Below are 16,179 nucleotides of genomic sequence, written 5' to 3' on the forward strand. Positions count from 1 at the left end.
GCTATTTAAAATGCTTCCTAATGAATCCATTGATGCTATGTTTTCCCGTTTTACTAATATCATCAATGAATTACATGGTCTAGATAAGCAATTATCCATTCAAGAGATGAACTACAAGATACTTCGCTCATTGACTCCGGCATGGGAGCCCAAGGCTACGGCCATTGAGGAAGCTCATGACCTCACTACCTTAGCTCTTGATAGCCTCATCGGAAAGCTCAAAGTGCATGAGAAGAAGCTCAAGGGGAAGGAGAAGGAGGAAGTGCCATCACGAGAAGTTGAGGAGCCGTCACCAAAGTTGAAGACCATAGCTCTCAAGGGAGCTAGTGACAACTCATCTTCGTCGTCGGAGAGTGAAGTTGATTTTTCTAGAGAAGTGGCTCATCTCTCTAGAAGAATCTCTAGACTCATAAAGATGAACAAGAAATTTAACCCTCGATCTAACAACAAGTTTTCCTCTCGTGTAGGTAAATGTTTTGAGTGCAATGAACCGGGTCACATCGCTAAGGATTGCCCCAAGCTCAAGGAAAAGTACAAGAAGTACAAGAAGAAGAAGGCTATGTATGCCGGATGGGAAGAATCCGAACCAAGTGATTCGAATAGTGATGAAGAAGGAGCCAAACTTGCTCTTCATGACCCAAATGTTTGTTTCATGGCAAATGAACAAGAGGTAATATCCGAGGCCGAAAGTGAATCTTTCTATATGCAATGTGACATAGCTATGGCTTTAGAAGAGTTGAACTTTGAATTTAAAAGAATGTCTAAAGAATACTCTTCTTTTAAAAAATTGCATGCCTCTTGTGATATTAAGCTAGAACAACTAACAACCTCTCTTGCTCTAAAAGATGAATTGCTAGGAGATCTCGATTTCGAGAACAAGCAATTAAGATCAAAGATTGAAAGACTAGAAATTGAGGGTTGTAGGACTAGACCCACTCATGCTCATGCTAACTATAATCACTATGGTAGAAATAGGTACATTCGTACATACAAAAGAAATTTTGTATGCACCTATTGTATGAGACATGGACACATTTCTACTCATTGTAGAATTAAAGACAATCAAGATTTTTATGGATTGATATGGGTACCCAAAGGTACCAAGATTACTAACCACCAAGGACCCAAGAGATGGGTATCTAAAGCTACTACACCTTCATCTTCTTCTTTTGTAGGGAACGACACGGTAACGACGTAAGGAGATGTGGTACCTTGATAGTGGTTGCTCACATCATATGACGGGCAACAAAGAGTTATTTGCAACCCTATCAAGGATTGAAGGAGGTAGTGTCTCCTTCGGTGGTGGTGAGAAAGGTAAAATTATTGGTATCGGTTCTATTGGTAAGAAACCCTCACCCATTATTGAAGATGTTTATTTAGTAAATGGTTTGAATCATAATCTTCTTAGCATTAGCCAATTAAGTGATAAAGGATTTGATATTTCATTTAAACCGGATAAATGCATCATTAGTATGAATGGAAAAATTGTTTTTATTGCTAATCGCAAATCTAATGTATACATTTTTGAGATGAATGAATTAGTAAATCAAGATGTGAAGTGTCTTGCGGCAATTGATGAAAATCCTTGGATTTGGCACAAGAGACTTGGACATGCAAATATGGAGTTAATATCAAAATTGTCTAAGAAGAATCTTGTGAGAGGATTACCTAGCTTGCACTTCATCAAAGATACCACATGTGAGGATTGTGTTAAAGGTAAACAAACAAAATCCTCTTTCAAATCCATCAATGAGGTATCAACTTCTAAACCCTTGCAATTACTCCATCTTAATTTGTTTGGTCCTATGCGTGTTACCTCTCTTGGAGGCAAACACTATGTTTTTGTGATTATTGATGATTTTTCTCGTTTTACATGGACAATATTTCTTGCTAAGAAAAATGATTGTTTTGAAGAATTTGCTAATCATGTTAAAAGAATTGAAAATGAAAAAGATTTGAAAGTTGTTAAAATAAGAAGTGATCATGGTGGTGAATTTCAAAATGAATTTTTCTATGATTTTTGTGCTCATCATGGTATAACTCATATGTTTTCCGCTCCTAGAACACCACAACAAAATGGTGTTGTTGAACGGAAAAATCGCACCATACAAGAGATGGCACGCACTATGCTTAATTCTTTTGATTTGCCAAAATATTTTTGGGCGGAAGCCGTCAATACGGCTTGCCATGTTTTAAATCGTGTTTTGATTAGACCAAAGCTTAAGAAAACCCCTTATGAACTTTATTTTGGAAAAACTCCTTTCATTGGCTATTTTCGTGTCTTTGGTTGCAAATGCATTATTTTAAATACAAAAGATCACAATGATAAATTTGATTCCAAAATTGATGTTGGTATTTTCTTGGGTTATGCACCTCGAAGTAAGGCTTATAGGGTCTTCAATAAACGAAGCCTCGTTGTTGAAGAATCTATAAACGTTACTTTTGATGAGACTAATATTGATTCTCAAGTTGTTTTGCCTAGGAAAGATGATGATGATGATGTTGAGGGAGGATTGTACTTATTGCAAATCAATAATACTCCCTCTATAGAAGCTCAAAAGGATGTGGATAGCTCAAATGACAATGAACAAATTGAACCGCCTAAAGTTTGGAAATTCACATCAAACCATCCAAAGGAACAAATTATTGGGAGCCCTTCAAAAGGAGTCATTACTCGCTCAAAAGCCTTGAGTGAGTGTGGTAATGTTGACTTCCTATCTCAACTAGAACCTAAAAAGATTAATGATGCTTTAAATGATGAATTTTGGGTTTTGGCTATGCATGAAGAATTAAACAATTTTCAAAGAAATGAAGTTTGGAAGTTAGTTCCTAGACCTAACAATGCTAGTGTTATTGGTACTAAATGGGTTTTTAGAAACAAACTTGATGAACATGGCATTGTTACTAGAAATAAAGCCCGTTTGGTTGCCCAAGGATACAATCAAGAGGAGGGCATAGACTATGATGAAACCTTTGCACCGGTTGCAAGGTTGGAATCTATTAGGATGTTTTTGGCATTTGCTAGCTTTAAAAATTTCAAACTATTTCAAATGGATGTTAAAAGTGCCTTCTTAAATGGTTTTATAGAAGAGGAAGTGTATGTTGAGCAACCCCCCGGTTTTATAGATCATGCTTTTCCTAATCATGTTTACCGGGTACAAAAAGCTTTATATGGGTTGAAACAAGCTCCTAGAGCTTGGTATGCTCGCCTCTCTAGTTTTCTTATTGAAAATGGTTTTTCAAAAGGATCAATTGATAACACTCTTTTTGTGAGAAAAAGGAAAAATGATTTCATTTTAGTTCAAATATATGTGGATGACATTATTTTCGGTGCTACTAATGAATCCTTGTGCAAGGAATTTTCTAAAGTAATGCAGGATCACTTTGAGATGAGTATGATGGGAGAGCTTACATTCTTTCTCGGGCTCCAAGTCAAGCAAACTAAGGATGGGATCTTCATTTCACAAAGCAAGTATGCAAAGGAATTGGTGAAGAAATTCAAGTTGGAGAATTCTAAGCATGCGCCTACTCCCATGAGTACTAGTGTTAAGCTTGATGCGGATGAGAGTGGTGAAGATGTGGACCAAAAACTATACCGAGGTATGATAGGTAGTCTTCTTTATCTCACCGCTAGTAGACCCGACATCATGTTTAGTGTATGTGCATGTGCACGTTTTCAAGCCTCTCCCAAAGCGTCTCATTTAATTGCGGTTAAAAGAATCATTAAGTATGTTAATGGAACTTTTAACCTTGGTTTGTTTTATCCAAAAAGCACCACTTTTGATTTATATGGTTTTTGTGATGCCGACTTTGCCGGATGTAAGGTAGATCGCAAGAGTACTAGTGGAACATGCCAATTCTTAGGAAATTCCCTTGTTTCTTGGGCTTCCAAGAAACAAAATTGTGTTGCATTGTCCACTACGGAAGCGGAATACATTGCCGCCGGCTTATGTTGTGCTCAAGTTTTATGGATGAAACAAAGTTTAGTTGACTATGATTTGAATTTTCAAAATATTAAAATCTTTTGTGATAACACAAGTGCTATAAATATTTCCAAAAATTCGGTTTTGCATTCTAGAACTAAGCATATTGATGTGCGCCATCATTTCTTACGCGATCATGTAGAGAGACAAGATGTATCCCTAGTATTTGTTGACACAAAATCTCAACTAGCGGATATATTTACTAAGCCTCTTGGAGAGGATGATTTTTGTCGCATAAGAAATGGTTTGGGCTTATGCACTATGTGAAAGTTCTACATTGCTTGCTTGACTAGTTGTATTTTGCATTTAGTATTTCTCTTTACCCCATTTTTTATGGTGACAAAGGGGGAGAGAAATCTCCTCATTTGTTGCATATATTTAGGGGGAGCTCATAGATAGGGGGAGCACCTATCTATAAGCTATTTTATTTTTGCTCTTATAATGGTTGGTTGTCATCATCAAAAAGGGGGAGATTGTTAGCCCTTATGTTTTGATGATGTTTTACAACCACCATTAACGGTACTAACGACTTATTGAGTGCAAATATAGTAAATTCATTTATCAAGCTTGTTAGTGCCATTTATGGAGGATGGATGGAATATATGCTACAACGATGATATACAAAGGAGGAGGAGGCATAATGATGAAGCAATGTTATTCCGAGAACAACAAATTCATATAGAAGCTTCATCAAAATTAAAGCTATATCAAGACTCAAGAACTTTATTCTATGTGAGGATATTAGCTAGTTTTTTATTTTTTTCTCTAGTGCTAGAATGTAGGCAAAGAGTTACTGTTTTTACTTGAAGCTATTGGGAATCACACACATGTTTTCATACTTATGTTTTTAAGCGTTTTTCACAAAATACTATTTATCACAAGTATGAGGACCTATCTGCAAAATTCTTTTTCCAAACAGTTTGTTTTTAGTATTAAAAATATTTTACAAAGTTTCACAATTTTCAGAGGTCAAATAAATATTTTGCAAATATTTTAAGTTGAGTCAAAAATCATTTTCTGTAATGTATCAGAATGCGGTCGACCGGACCGGTCGACCGCACATATGATCATTCGTCAGTATTTTCCAGAGAGGTCGTCGGTCGACCGGTGCGGTCGACCAAAATCTCGATTTCTATATCGGTCGATCGCGCCGGTCGACCGATGATGGCTCTGCTTGTTTACTGGGTTTTCTTAGTTGTTCACGGTCGACCGAATTTTCGGTCGGTCGACCGACGTAGTTTTTCAGTCGACCGAAATTTCCTTCGGTCATCCGAAATTCTCTTCGGTCAGCCGCGACTTTTTTAAAACGGTCATTTGCCTGGAACACTGTGCTTTCACTTAATGGTGTTTGGCACAGTCTGAGCTAAGGGTCTGAAAAGGAGATTATTTTCCTATTTTAGAAGATTGGGTTTTGTTTTTAAATTAATTGATTTCTTCTATTTAAACCCTAGACCTCTTCTTCTTCAGTTGCCCCAATGTTTGCAAAAACCAGAGAGACTGTGCTGTCTTCCTGAGAGAATTTTCAAATCTGTTTTCTCTGTGGTTTTTGTGTGTGATTCACTTCCCAGCTTCAGTAATCTTTCTCTTTGCTATAGGGGTTGTGTAAAGAGAGAGTCTTGCATCTTTTCTTCTGCTGTGTGAGTGAGATCTTGTGTAGATCAACTGTGAGGGAGTGTGATCTGTTGAGATCAAACTGTATAGTGAGAGATCGTGTGGGATCACTGTGTAGACGAAGTTCCGGCTTCCAAACAGGGTGTGTAGTGGATTTCTCCTCGAGAGTGGGGAGCGGGGACGTAGGTCAGCGGGCCGAACCTCGTTAACACATCGCGCGTCAAGGATAACGAACTCCTAACCCTATCTCTCTTACTTTAACTGCTTTACTGTTTTGTGGTTTGCTTGTGTTTGATTTTTATTGCATATTAGAGCCTCTTGACCCTAATCACCCCCCCTCTAGGGTCCAACAATTGGTATCAGAGCTATATATATATAAGATGTATATGTTTATCAGTGTTTGGGAACCCAACAGGTGGCTATATGTGAGAGAAATCAATAGATAGTCAAGCAGACAACAGGATTTGATTTTCCTGTTGTGCGGTCGACCGCGCAACAGACAGAGACTTTTTTCTGGGTTTAGGTTTTAGCGGGTTGTTTGGGTCTTAGCGGGTTTCGGGTCGGGTTATGGGACTAGTACATATACTAATCAACCCAAAAGAGCCTCTCTTCACCTGAGATCCAAAACCCTAGCCCCCCTTCTCTCTCCTCTCTAAACCCTAGCAGCGGTTGGCATTTTTGGGAATTTTCAAAGAGGTTTGCAGTGGGATTTCGCAGTTCAGGTTGAAGGAGATCATCTACAGGAGATTCGGCAGCACCTGAGGCGAGTATCATCTCGCCCAATCCCTCACCCATATTTTCTATGATTTTCTTTTGATTTTTTTCATGAGTTTTGATAAGCCCAAAAGGTATTTTCGTATGAAATTGAGTTCTCTATAATATGGATTACACGAATCAAAGGTTTCAGTTTATAAAAGTTCACAAATTTTTCTGTTTAATGAAGATCTAGATCTGAAATTGCTTAAACAAAGAGTTTAATCATTTTACTGTTATCAAAACGTTTTTAACATGTTTCTCTTGTATTTAGAATTTTAGGTATATGGTTTACATGCTTAAAAATGCATTGTTCTTCTACTGTATGATTTTAGAGAAGTTAGAACTTTTATTTGTCGTAAAAAAATCAAATTTTTGTTTCAGGTTTTGAGCTGACAGAAACCTAGATTTGGGCTTCTGTCAGCTCTGCGGTCGACCGCTGGGCGCGCTGAAGTGCTGCGGTCAACCGCAAATCCGTTATGATTGACCGCGACACTCTGCGCGGTCGACGCGTATTAGAGTGCCGTCGACCGGGGCGGTCGACCGTCGCACAGTCTGGAGAAAAATCCATGTTCTGTATGTTTTATTCATGTTTGAGGATTTTGCCTATTATTTGACTCTAGTTTTTAGTCTTACCATGTATCCATGCATGATAGATGATCTGAGGGTACCAATTGGGGGTATACACACTGATTTGAGTGTGAATTAATATAAGTAGATTTCACTATGTATCTCAGCGATATTTTCACCATTTCACAGTCCTCGTGTTGGACTATAATCCATAGAAGTCCTCATGTTGGACTATAATCCATAGAAGTCCTCGTGTTGGACTATAATCCATTTCAGTCCTCGTGTTGGACATTTGCCACTTATTCCATGAGTTTGGAAACTACAGTATATAGTTTCTATATCGGACATAGTTCTTAACCCTGCATATGACTTTCTCACAGAAGCCCATGACATGACACTTATGTAGATTTTGACATGACATTCATGTAAGCTATAACATGATATTCATGTAGGCTATGACATGGCACTGCACTTATGTTCTGAGATTAGTTGTATTTTTTTTATTATTGTTACTGCACTAGAACCTCGGGTTTGGTGGTTAGGGGTTTACAATTTGAGATATAAGGTATATACATGAGGGTTTTTGTTTGGATTATTTCGCTCGACGTACCTATTCTCGTGTTGTAAATTTCTAAATACTAAAACCCTCTTTAGTAAGATCAATGATTTTATATCTATTACGTATTATCTGTATTTTCTTATACAACGAGCTCTGTTCCCTTGGGATTGGTTGTGATGTTACTCGCTAGCGCTTTGACGCTCGTTGTCCCTCCCCATTTCAGGTAACGAGTCAGGAGCCCGGAGAGTCGCAGGTTGATGGCGACACACTTTAGTGTTCAGCTGTTTAGTTATGCTTATGTTGGAGCTCCACTATAGATTTTGTTAGACATTTGAGAGTATTGTTCTAGAAGTTGTAAAGGCTGTGTGCCTTATTTCCTTCTTGTCAGATATTTGTATTTGAGACTTGTTGAGTATTCCAGTTTATCTACTCAGACCTTGACTATGTATTTCTGTATGTTGGGTGATGAGACATTAATTTGATTATTATCATTTTATCAGTCCTTCGTGTATTATCTTTTACTTGCTTTTGTACCAACACCTGTTATTGACTCTACTAGATAGATGTTAATTGTGATGGTGAAACATGTTGTTGCACGGTGTGGTGCATGGCAGGTTTAACATTCTTGGTTTCATCTTGGACTGCAGCCTTGTGTGAACCCAGGGGCGTCACACTTTTAGCAAATCCGGAGCACTTTATTAGTCAACTGATAACCATGCACAACCCAGTTATGAATTGTAAATCTGAATTTCAAAGTGCTTTTAAAAACAGCAAATAAATTCCAAAAATTATAAAACTTGAGGAAATGCTTATATACGTGAATATAAATGTGTTAGGGAAGAAATTTTTAAAATATCATTTTCTATTTGTGAAAACTTGTTATTTTGCAAAATAGTCAAAATACTAATTCGTTTAAACACTTGATTTTGACAAAATAATTTCAAGCAAGTTTTAAACTTCTTTTGAATGGATTAATAGACTTTATAAAAGATGTAAAAATAGTATAATCAAGTCTTTAATCTATAAACACATTATTTTTCAAAACAAGGATGATAAATATGAAACGAATGTGTATGTATATAAATATATCTATTAGTTTCCATATTTATAGGGTCTGTTTGGTTGATTTCCTAAAAACCAAGAAATGGAAATGAAAATGCGGAAATCTCAAAAAGTGCAATTTCATCCATTTTCATCCCTAAAACTCACTCACAACATTTAATAAAATATTATTTTCATCCAACAACTCATTCACAACATCTAATAAAATATTATTTTTATCCAACAACTCATCCACCACTTCTAATAAAATATTATTTTTATCCACAACATCACTTAACTCATCTCATCTCATCATTTCAAATCACTCACATCATCCTATAAGATGGTGACAACTCATCTCATCTCATTAACATTTTATTTCCACCAAGTTCCTCCCAAAAAGCTAGGAAAATAATTTTCTTAAGTGTGGGTCACATCATTCAATAATATAATGATAACTCATCTCATCTTATCTATTTTATTATTTTTAAGAATGAACCAAACAAAAAAAAACAACCTATTACAGGGAATAGGTTTCTTATAATTCATTTTCTTATTTTTTTGCCAACCAAACAATATCAAAACAAGTTTTCTTAAAAAATCACTCACATCATCCAATAATAAGGTGATAACTAACATCATCTTATCTCCAATTCTTTGATTTCCTTCTTTTTTTAGTGAACCAAACATTCCTAAAATAATTTTTCTTAGAAATAGTTTTCCATTTCTTTGATTTCTCTCTTTTTTAGGCAAACAAACAGCCCCATATGGTAAAACTCGGAAATGATAAACCGAAAACGTGTATGTGTGTAATATTTGAGCTTATAAGCATAACACACAAAGTATAACTCCTAAAGTAATATACCCAAGCTTGAGGATCTCTTTGTGACGCTCGATCTTGGTAACATGGATGAAGCGATGATGAATCTTAATTGATTTGTGATGGCTTCATTCTGATTTCCACCAACCTCTAAGATATCGTCGTTTACGCTCAATTCCATTCAACCTCCAACACGGATCTTTGTGTAGGGTTTCTAACAAGTAAATACAAACACTCGACAAACGATGTTAGAAATTGTTTGTTAATCATCAAAATTAAATTAGATAGTAGGTTCATACACATGAGACCTAACAATGTTTTCTCCAATTCTGAAGTGATCTTTCCCCCAACCACCTACCGACACTCGTAAAGTGGGTGCTGACGCAGCCACCAGCCCATACTCTCACTCTCTTCTCATTTAATACTGAGGAGATCCTTCCTCCAGTAGCCAGTCGACACCCATAAAGTGGGTGCTGATGCAGCCACCAGCTCATACCTTGCCATCACTTCTATGTACTCGGCCAAAGTGTCCAATCTACATTTCTCCCACAATATATATACATGTACTATTCGCCTTTAGGGGGGCGCTATTCCAAAAAAGAAAAAAAAAGGAGAACTCAAGATTATCGTCTAACTTGATCGTTGGAGATACAATGGGGGAACCGATCCCCGCTCTCTCACGAGCTTTTACATGTGCAGATTTCTCAGCTCCTCAATTCAAGAACCTGACATAAAGTTAAAGAAGAAGGCAATCCCCTCATCAACTTCCTTTACCTCATCGAGATTATCCTACCCTGGATACATACTGACTGTGTGATCACTAGTACATCAACAGGATGTAACTAAAGGATGAAGCGAGAATGTACATATTTGAAAGTTATTTATTTTTGTTGATCCTCACTTAAATGGAAATGCTCATTTCTTGACAACTTATTGGGAATACTTATTTTCACAGGACCATTCATAAGAACAATGTATATTTTAAGTTCTTAAAATTTGTTGTGTTTATTACACATGAATGGAAAGTGAGAACGGAGAATGTATATTTCAAGTTCTTAAAGCTACGAATGGAAAGTGGGAACAACCGTTCTGCTCCATTTCATTCTCGTGTAGAAAAGATTTTTTTCTTAGTTGTTAAATACGGATTAAGTTCTTAAAACTTGTTGTGTTTAATACAAATGAATGGAAAGTAGGAACAACCGCTCTGTTCCATTTCATTCTCGGGCAGAAAAGATTTTTTTTTTCTTTTATATATATTCTAAAAGTAGTTATATATATGGGGTATTGAATATAGTGAAACTCATCCCTTTTCTTTTACTTATACATTACAAGGACGAGAAGTAGTATCAGATCCATTTTCCACCAAAGACCCTATAGATGCGTAGATCCAATGCTTTGGGTAAATTTCACGGAATCTTCCTTCAAAGTGAGTGGCACCAAACTCCACGAATTTTGTAAATTAGCGAGATCACACCAAAACTTTGGGGGTGTTTTACAAAATCACCTTTAACCTGAAAAAGTTTCACAGACGGAGCTAAGAGGATTACACCAAGCGTCTAAACACCGTCTTTTACAAAAAGAGGAAGGTAAGAAATTTAGAATAAAGGCTTATATAATTTATAAAGTTAAAAGGGATTTGTGCAACTAATCCAAAATTCAGAGGGCCTTTGCGAGATTTACCCCAATCCTCGTCCATAGCAATCTCTCAAACTCTGTCAAAGTCTACCGACCGTACCCACAGATAGCGGACATGCCCTTTTTATTTTCTTTATTAGCTAACTAGCTAGTCTTATTCTCACACTTATTGGTTGAACACAGGTGTTGACAAACCAAGGCCCCAATACTTCGGCCCGCTGGTAGGAAAGGCCTCATCATCATTTATTTCCCTTCTTCAACTCCATCATGATCATCATGAGGGCAAGTAAGGGGGGCTGAACTTTGCTCCGAGCCATCACATCATCAACACGCTTAATGACATTAATAGGTTGTAGATCGTAATGTGTTACCCTGTAATGGAAGTCATGCGTATGCAAACCTTAAGGTCAATATTTAATGGAGATGCTCCTAAGAAGGAGACTAATTGATTAGAAAACCTAAGAATCATTTGAATAGTGTGACTCCTATTTGGATGTCACGAGATGCTCACCTTTAGATACACCCCCACCTCATCTCTCGGCGTCGGCATTTAAAAGGAGGGCCCCCAAATTAAGGTTTCAAATATATTTCATACTATATTTTAATTTAAATTAAGGTTTCAAATATATTTCTTCCTACATAATAATTTAGGTTGCTTCCTTTTGCAATGGGATGTTTAGTGAATGCATTATATTTCATCTAGTTTGTATTATATTGGGGCTAACCGTGAACTATTGCCCAATTGTAGATAGACTTCTGCACTTCTGTTGGTGCCGATAAGCTCTTTTATTATTAGCCCAAGTGTGAATAGACTGTTGCGCGCATATGCGGAAGCGTGCTCGGTCACCAAACAAGTCGTAAGCACGATAGAAGAATAACCAATCACACACGAGCACAATCCAAAACTAAAATACGAGAGATCAATCACAAACACAGAGATATACATGGTTCGACAATTTGCCTACATCCACGAGGAGAGGATGGGGAGATTCCACTAAATCAAGTAGAGTACAAAGGGTTACAATCTCACAAAACTCATAAACTAACACTCAACCAAATCTCTCAACTTGTTCACAATATCTCCCTCTCACAATGCTCAAAAAGTCTCTCTAATCTCTGATTACAACTCTCCTCTTTTTGATGATCCTAATCTTTTCTAAGGCGTTCCATATATATAGAAAACCTAAAACCAAAACAGACTAGGAATTCTAAAACTAAAAACAAAACAAATTAGGAATCCTAATAACCCGTTATCAAAACAGATTAGGAATCTGCTATCCAACAATTCTCCACCTCGGCGAAGTATTCCCAAAACTGAACCGACACCAACATAAGTACCAATGCGACGTCTCACCAAATTCGGTTGCACTAATGTGGTTGCCTACGTACCTCCTCTACCAAGGGATCAAGCCGCCCGTAGTTTATCCAAATGGCCGTCAACGGCCTCAACAATCACGAATGTATAACAAGTTTCGACAATGATCAAAATTGTTACTCGGAACCACCTTAGTGAGCATATTCATCGGATTATCCTTCGTGTGGACCTTCACAATCTCCACATCGACATCTTCAAGAACATCTCAAAGGAAGTGATAACGAACGTCAATGTGCTTCGTCCTCGCATGAAAAATATGATTCTTCACCAAATAGATAGCACTCATACTATCATAATGAATAGTGACGGACCGCTACGATATACCAAGTTCCTCCAAAAGTCCTCGAAGCCAAATAGCCTCCTTCACAGCCTCTGTTATCGCCATATACTCTGCCTCCATCGTAGACAAAGCCACCGTAGACTGTAAGGTGCATCTCAAACACACCAGCGCAATGGTCAAAGTGAACAGATACCACGTAGTAGACCGATGCTTATCCAAATCTCCGACATAATCCAAATTAACATAGCCAATGCACAACTGCCCACCTCTAGTGTCCCGCTCATAAACCAAACCAACATTAAGCGTACCTCGAATGTACCTCAAAATTCATCTCACGACGTCCCAATGACTCACTTCTGGATCGTGCATGTATCTCAAAACCATGCTCACCGCCTGTGATAAATCTGGCCTCGTACATACCATCGTGTACATCAAGCTCCCAACCGCGCTCGCATATAGAGTTTTCGACATCAATTCTCTATCTTCAACTGTATTTGGTGAAAGGCCAGCTGAAAGCTTTAAATGGGCTCCCAAAGGTGCACTAACTGGCTTCGTATCCATGCTAACATGAAATCGCTGTAGAACCTTCTTCAAATAAGCCACCCGTGTAAAAAAATTCTACCCTTCTCTTTGTCTCTGTTGATCTTCATCCCAAAATACGCTTAGCCTCACCCAAATCCTTCATCTCAAACTCCTTTGAAAGTTGTTCCTTCAACTCATCTATATAAGACCTGAAAATGGAGGCAACCAACATGTCATTAACATAGAGCAATAAATAGATGTACGCACCTCCTTTCAAATTGTGAAAATACATGCAATGATCAAACTGGCTCCGAGTGTATGAATGACCAAGCAAAAAACCATCGAATCGCCTATACATTATCGAGGAGACTGCTTCAAACCGTATAGCGATTTCTTCTATGGTGTATGACTAACTGTGAAGTGTCTCTCTATGCCCTCGTCTCGACATAGCTATTGAAAGGGGTCTGATATGTACTCACCATCGTTGTCGGATCGTAACGTCTTGATCTTTCTCTCAGTCTGTAGTTCCAACATCTTCTTCCACTCTAAAAATATATCTAGGACTTCACTCTTCTTCATCATGGTGTACACCTTACACCTAACAATACCTAGAATAGTCATCAATAAACGTGACGAACCAATGTCTACCAACAAGTGATGCAGTCTTGGTGGGATCCCAAATATCTGTGTGCACATAATTCAGGATGTCCCTCGTCCTATGAATGGATGTCCCGAACTTCATCTTCATCTTCTTACCAAGAACACAGTGCTCACAGAACTCTACTTTACCACTCTTGGCACCCTTCAATAGCCCCTGCTTGCACAGCGCATGCAGTGACTTCTTTCCTGTGTGCCCCAATCTGTAATGCCAAAGTCTGCTAATGTCTGTCTCTGAAATAGCTAAAGCAACCTGACCAATCACGATTCTTCTCTTTAGATAATACAAGTTTCGACTGCGGACTCCCTTCATCACCACCGAAGATCCCTTAGTAACCTTTGCTACAGCATCCTTAAAGATCACCTTGAATCCCTTCCCCTTCAAAGCTCCAACTAAGATAAGGCTCTTCTTCAACTGAGGAACAAATCTCACCTCCTTCAATTTATGGACTACTCCATCATGCATCTGAATCCTCATAGTACCTATCCCACAAATACCACAGGATTGATCATTTCCAATGACAACAACACCCCCATCGAGTCTCTCAAATGATGAAAACCAATCTCGCCTAGGAGTCACATGATAAGTAGCACCAAAATCAAGCATCTAATCTGATGCATCCAAGTGGTTCACCTCCGAGGAAATCTATAGAGAAAAGCTCGAATCATCGGAATCATCGCCTTTCGTAATATTCACCTCATTGGCCTTTGGGCCCTTCTTCTTGCTATTCTCCTTCTCATTGATCTTTGGACAGTCTCTCTTCCAATGTTTATATTCCTTGAAGAATGTACATTGGTTCTTTCCTAGCTAGTGATGACCTTTTAACTTTGACCTTCCTCTATTACCATCTTTTGGATATGGGCTTCCACCTTTCGTCGACAAGGCCTCTCCTGAATTACGAGCGCGGGCAGTCTTTTTGTTCTTCCTCCTCAAATCATAGTTTGTTAAAGCATTAGTAACTTTACTATAACTAATAAAAGACCTCTCATTCAACAAAGTGAGCACGAGGGATCATACTCCTCATACGGTAAGAAGCCTAATAAAATAATCATCTTGTACTCATCCGATATCTTCTCATCAACATTCGCCAAGTCTGACAACAACTTATTATAGTTGTTCACATAAGCCGCTAGTGAGGTGCCTCGGGATAACTGAAATCTGAACAATCTTCGTAGCAAGTGTAAATGGTTCTCAACACTCTTTGTAAGGTACTTATTGTTGAGAATTTCCCACATCTTCATTACAGACGTCATCCCAATCACATCATACTTCAATTCCTATTCCAAATAGGATCTGATCACTTCACAAGCGTTCCTATTCATCTTTTCTCATATCGCCTCTTCATATTTTGGTGGTCTCTCTTGGACCATAATGGTCTCCTCCAAATTCTGAGCATTGAGCTTATCTTGAACGTCTCTCATCCACAAACCAAAATTGATCTTGCCATCATACTTCACCATACTAATTTTGGTGTTCTCAAAACCAACTTGGACTGTACTCGTCATCTTGCTGCTTTCAATAGCCCCTACTTGCACAGCGCCTGCAGTGACTTACTCTTAAACATATTAGGAATCCTAATAACCTGTTATCAAAACAGATTAGAAACCTGCTATCCAACATAGACTACTTAGGTGAATTTTCTATTTTACTCTTAAACTTAAGAGAGTCCATCCAGGCAAATAGAATTATAAGAGATCTATACACATTTGTGCTATACTGTAGGGTGCCTTTCCGCAATAAACCCTTTATATTATGACAAATTACATGCTCATGTAAACATGAAACAGATGTAGATAGCTCTAATATAACTAGTTGAACTGATCTTCAGATAATCTAATCTTAAAAGAGTTGCTATACTATTGGGCAAATATACGGGTCTAAATAGAAGCTCAAGTGTCAATTATGGCCCAAACAAACATATATAATAGAATTTGTATCTTCTCCAATGTTACTTACTATCATCCAACAATATCCAATTGATTATTATCATTCTTAATTAATTTCCAGTGTACGCCTCTCATGAATTACAAACATCTCTAGTAGTTTAGTAAAGTCACAAATCATATAAACTTGTATTAAATGATAAATTATTATGATTGAAAAATGTTTCCTTCTAGTCTCTGATCATAATTAAAAGAATCAATTAATTTAGGTAATGTCTAAACAATTGTTAATTATTTCATGATTGATGAGACATGACCTAAAAGCTACACCTAATAATGCAATAATGAATAAGCAAACTTCAAAGGCCTTCCTCCAATCTATGAGGGCTTTTAGTAGAGACCCACCAGAGAAAGCTAAAGCGAAGGACAATGAGGATCACCCAACTTTGTTGTAGGGCCATAAGGGGACAAATATTGATTGCACAAATT

Source organism: Asparagus officinalis, chromosome 3, assembly GCF_001876935.1.
Source record: "Asparagus officinalis chromosome 3, Aspof.V1, whole genome shotgun sequence".
NCBI lineage: Eukaryota > Viridiplantae > Streptophyta > Magnoliopsida > Asparagales > Asparagaceae > Asparagus > Asparagus officinalis.